At 37.0% G+C, this 19,580-nt stretch overlaps 1 protein-coding gene across 1 annotated transcript in view; it reads right to left on the bottom strand.

Annotated features, from left to right (window-relative positions):
* Positions 1-19,580, bottom strand: part of LOC126109589 (glutamate-gated chloride channel) — a 519,836-nt gene that overhangs the window by 61,454 nt on the left and 438,802 nt on the right. The window lies entirely within an intron of this gene.

Raw genomic sequence — 19,580 nt, 5'->3', positions numbered from 1 at the left:
TATAAAATTTGTGCTAAGTGCTCACAAAATCATTTGCTTATTTGATGACACAAGGCCTGTGAATGTGTGTGTCTCACAAACATAATAGTGACACACAAGCTTCTGTATGTGAATATGTGGCTGTTTTATCACGTCACTGAAGCTAGCACACAAAAAGACACACACACACAATATTGATGGCAACACTTGCGTCTATTCAAAGTTTATGTATAGTAGTATACTTATTGTGTTGCTAACAATTTACGATTATTGCACTCAAGCTAAGAAACAACATTTATTTTTCCACTAAATATTCAAACCAAGAAAGTTTATGTATTGTAGTATACTTATTGTGTTGCTGACAATTTACGATTATTGCACTCAGGCTAAGAACAACATTTATTTTTCCACTACATATTCAAACCAAGGTATAAATTTATAATTGTAAAATGTGTATACTTCATCTAAAGCACATAAGGAACTTCAGCTTTTGGAACACTTTTTCACAGTCATTAAATTTACCTAGATTTTTCGTGTAGATTATTATGAAATGTGTGTATCATATGAAAAACACTGCTACATGGCTATCAATATAATGATATGGACAATCATAAGCAAAAGGCTGGTAAACTGGCTCTTATGCAAGAATTTCAGAACAATGATGCAACCAGGAGAAGCAGTTTAATTTTTTACTCTACACCCAGAGGAAAATCCTTGTTCACAGAAAGTGTACAGCATAGAAGAATGACTGATAAATGTACTCTTATACTGGCTTCTTGACTACTATAGGTACAAATGAAATGGATAAGTAGATGAGAATGAAAGAAGCAAATAATCATAATAAATATAGGTCCTGAAACTGATGGTTTTCCCAATATGACGAATGCACAAGTGCGGCCGTGCTAAAATTATGAGCCTGTCTAAAACTATATTTATTCTGAAACACTGCAAGTGTGGTGTAAATTACAAAGTGATACACTGCCCTCATTTGATTTTTGCATCATTCCAGATACCTAAGTAATGGCAAATAGCATTTCGACGGTAAGAGTACTGGTCACAGCTTGCCAGTACCATCACCTCGCAGATCCCGACTTCAGCCTGATGGGTTCTTTTGTGTGGGGATATTTAAAGAATTTGCTGTATTCCAGTTACACTGGTAGTGTCAATGAACTCTGGGAATGCAATGTGGATGGTTGTCAGCACATTTGCAACACCAACAGGATTTTTGAACATGTATGGACATCAATGAGAAGCCTGCCTTCACACGAACAGTGGCAAACTGGAACACTTGTTGTAAGGTGTGTGACCTCAAGTGCATATTTGCAATCTGGACCTTTGGGGACTCTGTCATAAGGTGTTCATGTACTCAGTCATAATACATCATATTGGGGATACCACAGATTTCCAGACTTTGTGTTTATTAAGATTATTTTGCTTTTTCATTCTCCTCTACTCACCCCCGTATAAACATACCTCTATCTATGTATGACCTCATAGTCTAGTTAGACAGCATTACAGTAACAGTCAGTTTATAGGCTTTACTTTTTGATTATGCAAACTGAGTAATATCCTCTGGTAAATGACCTTTCTTTAATTCATATTTCAGTTTGTGTTTATGGTAGCTGGACCTCCATTGGAGTGTCAGTGACTAATATGCAGTCACCAAACATAAAAATTATAATTACTGTGTTGTCTTCCAATGATCAATGAGGCAGTGTAGAAGATGAGAAACAAAGGAGCTCTTTAACTTGTGCTACCGGGCAGCACAGTGTATAATGCTGGCTAATTTCAAATCGTGTACATACTTGTAATTAATTTTCCATTCTTATACAAGCAATCAGATACTTTATGACAGTTTAGAAAGGGTCTCAGCTAGGGGCCTAATGTAGCAGTTGCTCCAGTACTAATGCTATTAGATAATGAAAAACCATCAGTATCTACTGCAGCTGAAGAAAAATGAATTTCTTGTATTGCTCCAAAGTTGTCAAAAAGCAAGTGAAGTGTTTTGTTCACTTACAGACAAAACAGTGGCACAGTTTCTGAATTAGTACATATGTGCAAGTGCAAGAGGTGCCAAAGAGCTATTGACAAAACATTCTTGGTAACAATCACATTCAAAATGCACAAGAAGATGGAAGAGGAGCTGTACAAACAGAGCCCATGTTCTAATAGCATGAACTGTGCAAGCATTCCTCCTATCACTTTTAACTTCATTCTCAGTTGCTTATTTATTATTTAGTTGATATTTTGAAATACAGTTGTTTCTGCACATTTGGCTGTTTTACACATCATGAAAAAATGAGGAAGGGCATACTATGCAGCAACAATATTGTGTAAAGTTGATAATTAGACTTATTGTAGAAGCTCCTTCACAGTCATAGGGATTCTTATTCACACTAATAAAAAATAAATGATGCACCATGAAGGAGTTATGCTAATTCATCACAAATTGATATTCATCAAGGTATTGACAGAAAACACAAAACTGTAAAATTTGGCAGCTGAAGGGTGAATGCCTGCTGCTGCAGCACAATTTCACCACGCAGCTGACAAGGATAGTAACAGGGGACAAGTCAATAAAAGGCCATAAAGTCCTTGTGAATTTCATCCTGTGTACTCAGTTGATAAGTAACTATGGCTCACGGACAGGCCCAAGAGTACTATGATGTCAGCATCTGAGAGACGATTTGTAGTTGAGCTCAATGAAGCTCAATGTAGCCAGTAAATCGCTTGACATTTGAATAGGAGTGATGCCACATTTGACAATGTTGATAGGAATGAGTGAACTACACCCAAACACAGCATCAAGAACGAAGCAGTCGACCCAGCAAGATGACAGAAGTGAGGACTGAGTGTCATCAGAGAGGCACTCACAGCTTGGATTCATCACTGTCATCATTCTGGCATGCAACCGGTGGCTCAGTAAGCACAATGGACTGTTGTCTACCATACGGTCTGATGACCAGGCGTTATGGTCTAGGGTGTCATTTCTTTTCACATTAGGATATCTTTGGTCATCATCTACGGCATCCTTATAGCACCATGGTACGTCAGTGACATTCTACACACATTTTTCTTGCCCTTCATGGCAAGCTGTTTTGGGTTTATATTTCAGCAAAATAATGCCCGCCCACATGTGGTGACCACTTGCCTTCGTGCTTGCCAAACCCTACCTCGACCAGCAAGGTCAACGGATCTCTCCGCAGATGAGAATGTTTGGAGCGTTATGGGTGGGGCCCTCGAACCAGCCCAGGATTTTCATGGTCTAAGGTGCCAATAGGATGGAATTTGGCACGATATCCCTCAGGAGGATGTCCAATAATTCTATCAATCAATGCCAAGCCAAATAACTGCTTGCACAAGGGCCAGAGGTGGTCCAACATGTTATTGATTTGCTCAATCTGTCAAGCTGTTTCTCTCGAATAAATCATCCAGTTTTTGAAAAATTGTAATCATTTGTTTGTTTGTATATGTACAGCACATCTACCTATTCTCGTCCCATTTTTTTAAGATAAGTTTACTCTCTAGTGGTATTTGTGGTTAAAAACAGGAATGAATTAAGGTAGAACTGAATAATTTACAATCGCAACACTAGAAGCAGAAATAATTTCCATATAGACTATGTGTGCCCATCAGATTGGAGCTTTATATTTCTATGGAAAAGTCTATACGGTATAACACACTGCCAGTAGACACCAGGCAGGAAACTGAAAATCACCAGATATTCAAATATAAAGTAAAAGAGTGCCTCATTAGCCACTCCTTCCACAATTTATCAGAATATTTTGACTCAGTGATGTAGATTTTGCGTAACTCTAATTATGGCTTTAGACAGAATTTGACTTTGCCAGTATACAGACAGCTGATAGTGACCTGTGTAAAATCACATAACTGCTTAATCTGAAGTATCAGGTAAAAGTAGCAACTGAACTGTGGCTTTTCAGTTTTGCTGTTTTTCTCCAAATGTACGTGTACATGCGTCAAGTAATCTAGAAATAATTCCCATGACTATCAGTATAAGCAGATCAGCACTACACATTCAGTAATTAGTTCTCAGCACACCTTAAGAAAGTATGAAGAACTGCATGTTTTCCAACAGCTGTACAAATTTATTATTTATTTATTATTTTTATATAGTAACCAACTCCACAGGAAAACTGAAAAAGAAAACCCCAAAGAGTATTCACACAGAATACAACAAATATGTTGCCAAGTTGACCAAGGTAAACATGTGCAAGTACTTGCAAACAAGCTGTACATTAGATGGATATGTAATTCAACTTTCCATCAGATAAAGTGAAAATCATCAGAGCCATAAAATAATTTACAGAACCACATGTAAGAGGACATTATTTCAATACCAGCACAAAACTGACTTCATTAAGGTTAAACACAATGATCATAGTGAAGTCATTTTGTGTTGGTTTCAAAATCATGGCCTGTTATACATGATTCTATAAATATTTTATTACCCCGATGATTTTCAATTTATTGAATGGAAAGCTGATTGCATATGTACCTAGCGAACAGCTTTTTTTGAAGTACTCCCACATGTTTACCTTGTTCAACTTGACAACTTATTTGTTTTATCCTGTGTCTGCATCTTCTGCTTGTTTTTTGTTGCAATTCTTCAAACTACCAACAGTTGTATGTGTCACCTCATTAAAGTAACTTGCAGCAGTTATCTTTGTATAGCTTGCCTTTCTCCAGATCCCTGATGGCTATCCTTCATGACAGGATTTATTAAACTAGAAGTGTTAATTACATGAATGCTTGTTCGCATTTATTGGCACTGAAGTGAAGAAACTTATCTGTACAGATATCTGCTTTTAGTAAGTACCATTTTTAAGGCTGTTGCAGTAAAAATGAATATGGATTACTAACGTCTGTCAATGCACATATTTTATTTCTAAAACACACAGACTTTCTTCACCAGAAGACCATACACATGTATCAGTCACAAACACATTAATTTTCCATATTACCCTATGCCTTTTTACGAATGCTGAGCAACCGTGATCAGGTTACTATACATATAGATCCATCAGTGTCTTGTAGTACATACATTTAAAGACTAAATGACACAACATCTGGCATCACATTTATCTTACATATAATTTTGAGCTCTTCAATACAGGAAACAAAATATTCATTCCAGTGCTAAGTTAGGAAGTAACAACAATTTAATGCCAAAACTGATGTAAGATGTGTCTTCAGCCACTGATTATTGGACATAGCACACAAAAATGATGGAGGCTGCAAATCTTATCTTTTATTGATTTGAGAGTCTTCTTTAGTGACTCTGCAGAAAAGCCTGTGTACCTAATGCTGAACTTTCAAAAATGTAATAGATAAAGTATACATGTGACAGAAGAAGAACATCCATTTACCAGCTGTTGAAACAGGAAAACCTGGAGCACAGATGAAACACATACAAATTTAAAAATACTACTTCTGTCATTTGCAATTTTCCAAAATTCTTTCATCAGGATAAAGACAGACAGCAGATAAAGGTTAGGGCACATATCCAGATGTTGGAGGATAGGTAAAGTCACTCATAATACTGGATCAGCAAGGACTTAAAGATACAGTGAATGAGAGGTAAGGAGCACTGATTCACATAGATTCATTCATTCTTTTGTTAAATTACTGTGTCAGCCCTACTGCAGTTGTTCTTGCAGGAACAGCTGGTATGTGGACAGTAATCTTCAGAGTTTCAATTTTTAAATAAGTAATTTTTTTAAAGTGTTTATCGTCAGTTTATTTCATGAAGCAATATTCTTTTAAATGCAATAAACTACATAGTGTCATGCACTTAAAAAGGTTCACTGCAACCTACATAGCCTCTGCTTTTAGCCATTATAGAAAAATGAGAGAGGCAAGACCAATGTGAAAGGATGCCAATGAAACTGATTACTACTACATACCATAAATGATGACTTAAATCTATAATAATGTCTGTGATGTCAAATGAATAATAACAAAATTTACTAACACTTAATTTTCTTAAACATTTTTTTGAAAGATTTTCAGTTAAACAGAATATAAGATTTTATATTACCTAGAAGAAAGAGGCAAATATTTGAAAGCTGTAACTGAAATTGAATGTAATGCAGAGGAATAAAAAGGTGTCAGAGATGTGAGATTATAAATGGTGACTACCAATACAGCTACTTTTCAATACAGTAGTAGAAAGGATACATTGATAAACGTCTAATTTATGAGTGCATTCTTTATTAAAAGTTTCATTGGCTCCATTTCATAATTGCATGCAGAGATCATAAAACATTAAATTCGTGCAAAAGAAGACACCAGTAAAATTTCTGTGTCACAATAATGTTGCTTTCCTTCACAACACTACAGCAAATGGCAGAATGTTGCTTTAATTTTAAGTGATCTGCACATTGTGCAGACTTCTCTTCTGCATTAGCATTAAGATTGCAAAAAGATGAGTGAGTAATCTGTTACTATGAGGCAGAATTTAATGCAAATTGGAAAGTTTTTCCTGTTGCTTTTGTTCAAACAGCTACACTTTTTTCATACTCATATGATAGCTTTCCTGTCACAGGTAGCAGGAAAAATTTCATTCTTCTTATATAATAACTAGAATACTTAACATACAGCACTGTGCTAAGACTGATAACTGGACTGTACGATTTTCATGTAAGCGACGGTAACTAAGTGCACGCCGACAGTCCAGAAAGTTCATCAGTGTAGCACAAAGTTGTGCACAGAAAGAAGTAACAGTTTTACAAAACTAACAACAAAGGACACAGGTATACCAAATGAATACTGAAGCATTTCACATTTTCACATGAAAAAAGTAATTCTGAAAAAAAAAGCTTGTCTGATGTATCTGGCTTAATTTTTCCTTCCAGAAAAAGCAGAATTATCAATGCCCTTCCTTTTGAGTAAATTGAAATTCCACTGTGAATATCTAAAATATTGCACAGATTGAAAATTTCCTCTGTATTACCCACTACTTTCTTTCTTAACTTCACAAACTATTTCAAATACAAAACAAATTTTTAGTAATCACAACTAGTGATAAGTTTGCTATCTTTTACTTCAGTTTTACTTATGTTAGGGTTTTGAGTCATGAGCATCATCAATTGGCATTAGTAAGTATACAACAATGAACATAAGTATATGCTGATTTTTGTAATCGTAGTGTTGTCATGATATGTGCTGAGGATTGACATAAAATGTCTAGTTTGAGACAGAAGCACAATGTGCCTTTGAAAGAATATTACTTCATGCAAAGTATATTGTAAAATTTTTACAAGAAACTGCTTTAACAATAAAGGGTTAGATGAGTCTGTTGATCAAATACATTTCTAAAGTATTTCTGCGATAGATCTAGTAGTAAGAAAGTAAACAAAACATGGTTTCCTACTACTCAGGAATACATAGTTATTTCATATCGATGTATATCAAGCATACAACTCTTCTGACTGAGGTTTACTTGGAATAATATTAGAGAGTTCCAAATAATAATGCAAAGAAACGATCCAGTTTCAACAAGTGTAGTCTACACTTTGGTAATGCTCCAATCAATATTACAGAGGAACAGTACTAAATTCACAAATATAAATGAAAGTAATTTCATTTCATAAAGCTTAAAATTATAAAAATGCATTTGCCAGATATGAAAGATATGCATGTATTTCATGCAATGCAGCATAGGCCTGCAAGATGCCAAGCACTGGCTCTTACTGAAAATGTTTTTAATGGTGGGTTTCTTACGTGAGTATCACGACTGCGCAGCCTTTTGCATTTCTGTTGCATGAAAGTTTTAACATAACATATTGAAATTATGCAATGTTGCAACCAATTAATTAGTTGTGTATGAAGTGGTAAGAAATGGATCATTGAAATTAAATGTGTAAATGCAATAGCAGCACTGAGTGCTATTAAAAACCAGTTAAAAATCTGAACAAATTCAAACCTTGATAACTGCTTGTGGACACAAAATCCTCATAATTATCACACATGAACACAAAATAACTAAAAACTGTACCTCTGAAGGGAACAGAATGGTTTTGGATAAAAGATACCCCACAGGCATAACCATTTCAAAAAAAGTTCAAAGGAATCTGTTAAGATGTAGCATCCAGGTTATCCACTGGTTTTTTTTTTATCAAAATAAGGTCTAGTTGAAGATAGTGTAGTCTATAGATTTAAAAATAAAAAAAGAACCTTTCTAACTGAGATGATCAGTTTGATGTTATTCATAATCTTTGCTTTTGTTTTGTAGTGCAATGCAACCATACTGCAGCAAAACAAAAGTTGTAAAATCCCACCAGTAGCCTCTGTTTTTGAGGCATAACTGCAGTGAAAGATTAAAATGCTATTTACATAGTGGACAGTAAATAATAAATTTGCCACATTGTAGCATATAATTCCACTCCTGTAGTGTTCTCCTGATAACTCCATCCACCAAGAGTATCCTCCTGTTTTATACATTCACATCTTTTCATACAGGTACACTGTATTAAATGGTTTTAAAGATCTTTCTAGATCCCTGTATCTCTTTCAGAATATAAAAATACAAACAGAATGACCATTTGACAGAAAAGAGAAAGATAAGAATAATTTTTTCTTTGGGCATACTGCTGCAGGAGAAATTACTATGTTTATCTATCATTAGCAGTTAAATTTTCTTCGGTCTATACTAACATGATAAAAAGGAGTATATAAAGGTTGAAGAAAGAGTGGGCAAGAATGATTACTTTTAATTCCATAAGTAACTAAAACATAATTTTTAATGGATAAGAGTAAGTAAGAAATAAGTTACAAGGGTTGAACAGAAAGTAACGCACCACATTTTTTTTTCAACAATTCTTTATTGAACATAATGAGAATTACACATATGAAAGAATGGTGTTTTATCTACACAGCCTACTTTCCACATAATCTCCAACCCATTTTACGGCCTTCCTCCAGTGCCCTGTCGGTACCAATCCTTGTCCTGGTGGTGGAGCCAATGCTTCACTGTGTGAACCACCTCCTCCCTCATCATCTTCAAAATGTCTTCCACAAATGGCATCTTTTGATGGCCCAAACAAGTGAAGTCCAAGTCAGGTCTATAAGGTGGATGGGGTAACTCTGTCTAACCCTCTTTTGCGAAGTGTTCAGCAGTCCTCAGACTGGTGAGGGGTCAAGTGTTACCGTGCTACAGCAAAACATTTCCTGGGTAGTTGTAGCGCTGAAGTCACCGGAAGCGTGCCTTGAGTTTCGTTAATGTGTTGACACATATTTCTGAATTAATGGTGCCGCCTCTTGGCATCACATCAATGAGAATCACATCTTCACAGCCCCAGAACACAGTGATCATGATCTTTGCAGCCAAAGCAGAAAACATGTGCAAGTTACGCAAGCTTTGTGCATGAAACACATTTCAAGGACTTTCAACCGCTAATAGTGAGTATGCAATATACAGTTTGCATGAACGATGGAAAAAGCAGAAAGGCACTGTAAATAAGGTAGGAGAAGAAAATTTATTGATGCAAACAAGCATGAATGAGGTCAATGTAAATGTTCTGACCAAAAACTGTACCAAAGTGTTTACCAAAACTACAAAATGATTACCACATTGTCAGCTCCAATAATAGCAAACTGTTTGTGCTTTCAGACAGCCATGGTCATGGACTTGCAAGTAAGCTAAAAGAAACAACTAAAACATAATCGTGTGGTATAGTGAAACCAGGAGCCCCACTTGGCGAAATTAAAAAAATGACTGCATCCGCAGAGGTAAAAAATCTGCATGATAAAGACTTTCTTGTATTTTTGGGAGGTGCAAACAATGTCTACAAATATGAAACAGTGAGTGCAACACGTGATCTTAAACAGTGTCTGAGAAACCTCACTCACACAAACATAGTAATGGTCAATATTCCACATTGCTATGATCTTGTAAGATGATCATGTGTTAATAAGGAAATAAAAAGTGCCATCAATCAGTTTGAAAAATCTGCAGACATTTTAAAAACATGTATATGTACATACAGGGTTATTACAAATGATTGAAGCGATTTCACAGCTCTACAATAACTTTATTATTTGAGATATTTTCACAATGCTTTGCACACTCATACAAAAACTCAAAAAGTTTTTTTAGGCATTCACAAATGTTCGATATGTGCCCCTTTAGCGATTCGGCAGACATCAAGCCGATAATCTAGTTCCTCCCACACTCGGCGCTGCATGTCCCCATCAATGAGTTCGAAAGCATTGTTGATGTGAGCTCGCAGTTCTGGCACGTTTCTTGGTAGAGGAAGTTTAAACACTGAATCTTTCACATCACTATGCGTGAAACTTGCCCGCACGCGTTCAACCATTTCTTCGCTCACTGCAGGCCGAACCGTTGATTTCCCCTTACAGAGGCATCCAGAAGCTTTAAACTGCGCATACCATCGCCAAATGGAGTTAGCAGTTGGTGGATCTTTGTTGAACTTCATCCTGAAATGTCGTTGCACTGTTATGACTGACTGATGTGAGTGCATTTCAAGCACGACATACGCCTTCTCGGCTCCTTTCGCCATTTTGTCTCACTGCGCTCTCGAGCGCTCTGGCGGCAGAAACCTGAAGTGCGGCTTCAGCTGAACAAAACTTTATGAGTTTTTCTACATATCTGTAGTGTGTCGTGACCATATGTCAATGAATGGAGCTACAGAGAATTTATGAAATCGCTTCAATCATTTGTAATAGCCCTGTATAAGCAATATCAGACATACATTCCACACACAACACGGACTTCACCTGAATGGCTTGGGGAAAGAATATCTGGCAAATCTTTGATAACGAAGAAAATAAAAAAACCTGCCAAAAAAAAAAAAATTCAACACCAAAATGATAATTGCATTGCCATCACCAGAGTCAATAATGAAAGCACTCCAAAAGCAGGTAAAAGCATTTGAACCATCAGCACCAGCAAAGCATGTAAAAAAAGCTGAAGTGTTAACAGAAAGAACAGTGGACAGCGATTTCAATGACGAGAACTACAGTTCCTCATCACCCAAATATTATTTTAGACAAAAACAAGAAAAACAAGAGACTCCAAGTTCACAAGAAAACACAACAGTAGTGGCAGAGCCAACATTTGAAGTGTCAGAAACAGCATCGCCATCAACAATAACAACAACAGCAGAAATGGCTGTATTAAGTACATTAGCAGCAGTACCAATTGCAGTGACAAGCAACTTGCCACAGCCCAATGCACAGGTACGCCCCGAGAGGTGCACGAAACCTGTCCTTCTTATGGATTTTTGGTATTTCACCAGAACACGAGAACGAATATGACAGCTCAAAGTGTAAATAAAATTGTGACCAGTTCTCATCTTAGTCACATGCACATTTTAAGTCTAAATATTCAGTGCCTTAGAAATAAATCACTTGAACTTGAGATAGCAATGAACAGTGCAAACACTGATTGCATGTGCATCATGGAGCATTGGTGCAGAACTTTTGAACTAAGTATCATTAATATTCATCCATATAAGTTTGCCAGTCAGTATTGTAGAAATAATACCAAAAATAAAGGTGTATATATCTTTACTAAATCAAGTATCAGGTACAAAAGAAGGTGTGAAGCTGAATTATTGAGTGTGGAAAATAATTTTGAAGCAGCAGCTATATAGTTGTATGAAATACAGGGAAAAGTCATAGTCATAGCAATATACGGAGCACCTACTGGGGACACTGACATATTCTTTAATAATAATAAAAATTAACACTGCTTAACATTCTTTTTACTGAAAGAGACACTGTAGTTATCTGTGGGGATTTCAACATAGATCTTATGAATGAAAGTAGGCTAAAAAATCAATTCCTAAATCTATTATGTATTTTCAATCTGTTTCCACACATACATGAACCAACAAGAATAACATATAATACAAACAGTCTTATAGATTATATATTTTCAAATGTACAACCCACAGAAGTAGAAGTAACAAATACTGATTGGAGATTATCAGACCATAACACTCTTGTTCTCAAAATTCCTTCAATGTCACTGCAATGGTAAAAAGTACTTCATGTATAAAAGAAAATTTCCACTGAATACTGTGTAGAATTTACAAATATCCTGACTAGTGAGTCCTGGGCATAAGTGCTGTCCCTAACAAATATGAATGATGCTTATAACACTTTTTTTTTCAATTTTCATGGTATATTTTGAAATGTGCTTTCCAAAGAAACTGTCAAGAATCACATCACATCACATCACAATACGAAGCCAAGTTCTTGGATCACAGTTGGCATCAAAACTTCTTATGGAACTCTAAAGAGACTAAATTCAAAATTGAAGACATCTACAGATCCGCAGTTCATACAATATGTTAAGAATTACAAGAGGGTATATCAAAATTAATTGCCAAGGCAAAATTTATGAGTAATGATAATTTAATAAGACTGTCTGATAACAAATCAAAAGCCACATGGGGTATTGTGAAGGCTGAAACAGGAAAGAGATGCGAAGACCAGGGTATCATTCTCAAAAACACAGTAAATGTCAATATTAAAAAACAAGATTTGCTAAATTACATCAACAATTATTTCATCAATGCAACAACTTCATTAAGCTTGAAATTTACAAACCAAGAAAAACATAAATTTCCAAAAGCTGCTTGTAGCATGACATGAAGTGTTCAAAGTAATAAAAAGCTTGAAACCTAAAATGTTATCAGTAGTGGATGAGGTGCCTGTTTATATCATAACAATGACAGATGCACAAATCACATAGCCAACTTACCATTTAGTGAAAGAGTGTTTCGAGAAAGGATGAAAATGTCAAAAGTGAAACCTTATTCAAAACAGCGACAAGCGTAAGGTAGAAAACTATCGGCCAATATCCGTCCTTCCAGCATTTTCCAAAATAATAGAAAGATTAATGAAGCACAGAATCAACAAATATCTAAATGACCATAAGTTACTAAACAGAAATCAGCATGGCTTCCAGGCAGGTAAAAATACAGAAACAGCATTAATGTGCTACACTGAAGAAATAATCAAAAGTCTAAAAAAAGACAACAGCGTAGCAGGAATAAATTTACATCTCTCAACAGCATTTGACACTGTCAATCATGACATTCTTTTAGGAAAACTGGAAGCATTAGGTATTCATGGGACAGGGAAAAAGTGGTTTGAATCATACCTACAAAACAGAACACAGATTGTAGGGCTGATGTCAGATTACTCCAACCACAAAATAAATTTAGTATCAGATGGAAAAAAAAGTGGAAACAGGTGTGCTGCAAGGCAGTATTCTAGGTCCTTTATTGTTCCTTGTCTACATAAATGACTTTCACACCTCAGATGGGTTAGCAGATGACACTAGTGTGACAATAGGTGCACCAAAGCAAATGCTGCAAACAACTACTGATCAAGTAATAAAGAATGTCTACACTTGGTTCAATGCAAACTGGTTGCCATTAAATGCAAATGAAACAAATTATATACAGTTTGGGAAAATATGTCAAAATGTAAATCTTGATCTGTTGTTGGGTAACAAGGCCACAGGCAGAGTGGCATCAACAAAATTGCTGGGGATTCATGTAGATGAAAATCTTAATTTTAATGATCATGTAATGAAACTTGTGCAGAAACTTAACTCAGCTTGTATTGTTCTTAGAATTACTGGAAATGTTTGTACTGCAGAGGGTGCCAGGATGGCATATTTTGGCTATTTTCAGTCTCTTGCAATATACGGAATAATATTTTAAGGTTCCTCCACTTGCCGTCTAAAACAAATCTTTCTGTTATAGAAGAGGGCTATCTGAATAATAACACACAGTCATCCACAGATACAATGCAAACCCTTATTAAACAAGCTTAAAGTTCTAACAACACCTTCCTTATACATATACAAATGTGTTTTATATATTAGGGTCCACCTTGCAGATTTTCAGACAAATGCAGACTTGCATAACTACAATGCTCGAAATAGCACAGCACTCCATACTCAGTGAACAAAAAGAACGCACACACAAAGGCATGTGAGCCATATGAGTACAAAATTCTACAACACATTGCCAGCCAACATCGGAAAGTTAGAAGATGAAAACAGATTTAAAGTAGAATTTAAAGAATTTCTACTTGAACAATGTTTTTACTCGGTAAATGACTATTTAGGCCAATAAATAATACTGATAATGTTTATACTAAGGCAAAACCGAAAACACTGTCTTTCAGCCCCTAAAGTTTCTGTTAATTTTTTAAATCTGATGGACAGCTGTTGAGTGTGGTAAAATCTTTACTGAATTCTTGTAGTGATTATAAGGGCTTACTGTTTAGGGAAGACAAAAGTAAAGCCTTACGGCAAACAGACTATGCAGTTACAATATACATGCATAAAAAGTTGTACTGTGTCTTGTATGATCAAGTATTATTCTTTGTACAATTTTGTAGTATTATTCTTTGTACTACTTAATGTAAAATTTTGTATGTTCCTTTTGCACAGATTGTTTTCCATAAATTTACATGTACTTTTGGACAACATCCCTACAATATTTATTGTCTATGGATGGATAAATAAATAAATAAAAATAAAGTAAATAAAGCAGTTACTTTGAATTTTTTTCTTCTGTGGGGAGTGGGAATGGTGCCGTTCCATCAACGGTCAATTTGTTTCAGGCTCAAAATGTTGAACCCAGGTTTCATCACCTGTCACAATTTGGGACGAGAAGGCCTCCCCTTCAGTTTCAAAACGTTGCAACAAAACAAGACAAAGGTTTTTCCTGTGTGATTTGTGATCCACCATTGGACACTGCAGAACCCATCTTGCATACACTTTTGAATATCCAAGACTGTGGATAATTGCATCCACATGTCCTTTGCTGATTGACAGATGCAGCACCAACTGCTGAGTCGTAATACGTCTGTCCACATGAATGACAATACTAGCTCACTGAAACATGTCAGGTGCGACAGCCGTTAATGGCCTCCCCAACCACTGCAAATCGTGGAGCTTTGCCAAACTGCCTTCTGATGACCTTATCTTCTGGACCCAGCGACTAACTGTACTTCTGTCGACAGCAGATGCTCCACAGGTTTTGCACAAACATGTGAATATTACCCACAATTTCTGTCTCTGCAGTAAGAAATTCAATGATGGCATGTTGCTTGTAATGTACATCACCTACAGATGTCATTTTGAAACCATTCTGCAACTACGCTATCTATCGGAAGTGACAGGAACTTGGTGCACTTACTCAGGAGACTTGAAATAATACAAATGTAATGTTTTGCATTTGTAGCATTGTTTTCAGCTGAGAAAAAAATGCGGCGCATTACTTTCTGGGCAACCTTTGTATAACAAGACTTGGGGAACTACAGATTTGAATTTCATGAGGTAGCAGTAGCAGGCTGATGAGAGTCTTTGACAATTATCACAAAACAACTTTTATAACAGAAAAACTCAGTTTTGTGGTTTTTTATGGTACTCACTGACAATATCACAGGCACTGAAGGAATCTAAGACAGAATAACAAGACTTGTTTTAAAAGTAAACAAGATTTTTCATAGTTACTCAAGTCAATGCACCAGCAGGCTCATACTCTGGTGAGGTGGCAGAAGACCTCTAGGAATAGTTACAGTTACTGATAAATGACAACAAATCACACTACAAGATGATTCTGGAAGAATTTAATGTGAAAGTCAGACAAAAACTACAGAATGTTTCTTCTGTGGGAAAGTTTTGTTGTTATATCATCAATGGCTGAGGTAACACACTGAAAGTATTTTCCAAGAACAACATGCTTATCCTTAACACAATACAATAGAAGAATGCAAACGGAAAATAGGTTGGCAATGACGACATGAAACTAAAAATGACACAGACAATATTTTATCAAACATCTGTGACAATCTTAAACCATTTCAGAACTGAAGTGATCACAGACGACTAAGATGCAAACAAAATAAAGGTAAAATACTAGGTGAAAAAAAGAAATTTCAACAGGAAAGATGTCAAATGAAAGAAGTCAAAGGAAGGAAGTAGATTACAGAAATATGTTTAAGAATAATCAGATACCTCATATAAAATTTAACAACAAGGACAGCATCTTAAGGTTGTAAAGACTGATAAAAGGGGCATTTATTGAATGATGGTATTTATGCAAACACAAAATGCAATTTAAGGTTAGGGAGAATAAATAAAATTTTAAAGGTTGCCCATGACTTAGTAATTCTGTCAGTGACAGCAAAGGCTGAGAAGATCAGTGGAACAGAATGAATAATGCCCTTGAAAAGATGTTGCAGGATGAACATAAATCAGAGTAAAATTCTAGAGTGTAGCTGAATTAAGTCTTGTGATGCTGAGGGAGTTGGATTAGGGAAAAAGAGATGCTGAAAGCAGACAAGTTTTTATATTTTCATACCAAAATAATTATTCATGGCAAAAGTAAAAATGAGATAAATTGCACACTGGCAACAGCAGGAAAAGTATTTCTGAAAAAGGGAAATGTTAAACATTTTTAGAAAGCAACTGAAGGGTTAATTTTTCTGTGCAACACATATATGAAACACATTAAGTCATAAGCAGAAATCAGGTCATAGTTAATTCTGTATCAGATCTCTTCATTTATGAGGGTTGCTCAGAAAGCAATGCACCCCATTTTTTTCTCAGCCAAAAACATGCTATGAATGCGAAACGTATGTTATTATTTGAAGTCTCCTGAGTGGGCATGCCAAGTGTCTGTCACTTACAACAAGTAGCTGCATGACAGTTACAAAATGGCGTCTGTAGGTGATGTATGCTACAAGCAATGTGCCATTATTGAATTTAATACTAACAAAGAGATAGAGGGGCTGGCCAGTACTTACCTCAGCTCAGTACAGCCGATAGATACACATAAAACAGAACCGAAAATTTACATTCCTAGCTTTCGGAACAAATGTTCCTTCATCAGGGAGGAGAGAGGAGAAAGAAAGGGAAGAAGGGAAAGGAGATTCAGTTACTCACAACCCAGGCTATGAAGCAACAGGGAAGGAAAATAGGTAGGGTAGCAAGGATGGAGGCATGGTTGTCAGAGGGAAGCCAAAGATATTCTACTGTAGGTACTGTGCCAGCTACAAACCAAAGAGGATGCAAACAGAAGTAAAGAGGTATATAGTATAAAGATAAACACAACTATGTAGGATGAAAAGATGCGTGAATGGCTAAAGAGGAAAGGGAAAGAGGAGAAGACTGAAGAGTAAATGGGAGTGAGGTTGTTTAACGTAGGTTCAGTCCAGGGGGATGGCGGGATGAAAGGATGTGTTGGAGTGCAAGTTCCCATCTCCGCAGTTCAGAGGGATTGGTGTTGGGTGGGAGAAGCCAAATGGCACATACGGTGTAGCAGGTTCCTAGGTCCCTAGAATTATGCTGGAGGGCATGCTCCACTACTGGGTATTGGGCATCTCCTAGGCGGACAGTTCGTCTGTGTCCGTTCATGCGCTCAGCCAGTTTAGTTGTTGTCATGCCAATGTAAAAGGCTGTGCAGTGCAAGCATGTCAGTTGATAAATGACATGTGTAGTTTCACATGTGGCCCTGCCTTGAATTGTGTATGTTTTACCAGTAGCGGGGCTGGATTAGGTGGTTGTGGGGGGATGCATGGGGCAGGTTTTGCAGCGGGGTCGGTTACAGGGGTAGGAACCGCTGGGTAGAGAAGGTAGTCTGGGAATATTGTAGGGTTTAACAAGGATGTTACGGAGGTTAGGGGGGCGACGAAAGGCAACTCTGGGTGGTGTGGGGAGAATTTTGTCAAGGGATGATCTCATTTCAGGGGTTGACTTGAGAAAGTCATATCCCTGGCGGAGTAATTTGTTGATGTTTTCGAGGCCAGGATAATATTGGGTGACAAGGGGGATGCTTCTGTGTGGTCTGGGGGTAGGAACATTGTTGTTGGACGGGGAGGAATGTATTGCTCGGGAGATCTGTTTGTGGACAAGGTCTGCAGGATAGTTGCGGGAGAGGAAAGCACTGGTGAGGTTATTGGTGTAATTGTTGAGGGATTCATCACTGGAGCAGATGCGTTTGCCACGAATACCTAGGCTGTAGGGAAGGGAGCGTTTGATGTGGAATGGATGGCAGCTATCGTACTGTTGTTTGTTTGTGGGTTTGATATGGACAGAGGTGTGGATGTGAGCTTCAACAAGATGAAGGTCAACATCCAGGAAGGTGGCTTGGGTTTTGGAGAAGAACCAGGTGAAATTCAGATTCGAAAAGGAGTTGAGGTTATGGAGGAAATTAAGGAGTGTTTCTTCACCATGAGTCCAGACCACAAAGATGTCATCTATAAACCTATACCAGGCCAGGGGAAGCAGCTGTTGGGTCTTCAGGAAAGCCTCCTCCATGCGGCCCATGAAGAGGTAGGCATAGGACAGAGCCATCCTGGTTCCCATGGCCGTTCCCCTGATTTGTTTGTAGGTCTGGCCTTCAAAGGTGAAGTAGTTATGGGTGAGGATGAAGTTGGTAAGTGATAAGGAACGAGGTTTTTGGGAGATCTTATTGAATTTCTCACTGCAAAGAAAAAACTGTGGGGAATATTCACAAATGCTTCTGCAAAGTCTATGGAGCATCTGTTGTCAAGAGAAGTACAGTTAGGTGCTGGGCACGAAGGGTGAGGTCATCAGAAGGCGGTTCGGCAGAACTCCATGATTTGCAGTCGTCGGGAAGACCATCCATGGCTGTCACACCTGACACACTTGATTTAACCCCATCAGAATTCCACTTGTTTGAGCCATTAAAGGATGCCATTTGTGGAAGACATTTTGAGGATGATGATACATACAGTGAACCAAGGGCTCTGCCACCAGAACAAGGATTGGTACCGACAGGGTATACACAACCTCGCTTCGCGCTGCAGCAAGGCCATAGAAAGGAATGGAAATTACTTGGAAAAATAGACTGTGCAGATAAAACACCATTCTTTTGTGTGTGTAATTTTCATTGTGTTCAATAAAGAACTGTTGAAGAAAAAAGTGCATTGGATTACTTTCTGGGCAATCCTCATTGCATAGATCTAGTAATGTTCTACGAAGGTGGTTTCCCAGACACACACTAAACAATTTTTTTCAAGGTTCAAATGCAGTATCACAGACCAACACAAAATTGCATGAGATTAGATTATTATTAATAGGTGGTGCAGCTAAGAAAAGGAACTTTCTGATGCACAACTGCAGATGGCAGTGTTCTGACAGGAAATAGCAACAGCATAAGAATCATCTGAACCTGGACCTGTTATTTCCTTCTTTCTCAAGTAGTTATTGAATTATGTGACACAAAGAAATTAGTACATCCCCAATCAATTTTTTTGTGGAATATGTTCTTTATTTACAGCATACCATAAACAAGGTGAAAATATCAGAATACTGTATCTTCAATCTTATTGCTTTCTGTATTTATCTTATCATTTAATGTCTTGTTTGTAAGATTGTTACAGGCAGAACACTACTGCAGTTGCTTGTGTCTTCTTCAGAACACAGGGATAAAATATAAAACTGAGATTGCCAACCCAACAGTGTACTAGGCAGACAGGAACTGGGTATCTTTGAAGGACAAGTGTTCCTAATAGTGAAAATTCCATTTGAATGAGAGTAAAGCTCCATGAATACTCCT

The sequence above is a fragment of the Schistocerca cancellata genome, chromosome 12, assembly GCF_023864275.1.
Source record: "Schistocerca cancellata isolate TAMUIC-IGC-003103 chromosome 12, iqSchCanc2.1, whole genome shotgun sequence".
Taxonomy (NCBI): Eukaryota; Metazoa; Arthropoda; class Insecta; order Orthoptera; family Acrididae; genus Schistocerca; species Schistocerca cancellata.
The sequence above is the reverse complement of the archived record's forward strand: the minus strand, read 5'-3'. Positions and strand labels throughout refer to the sequence as shown.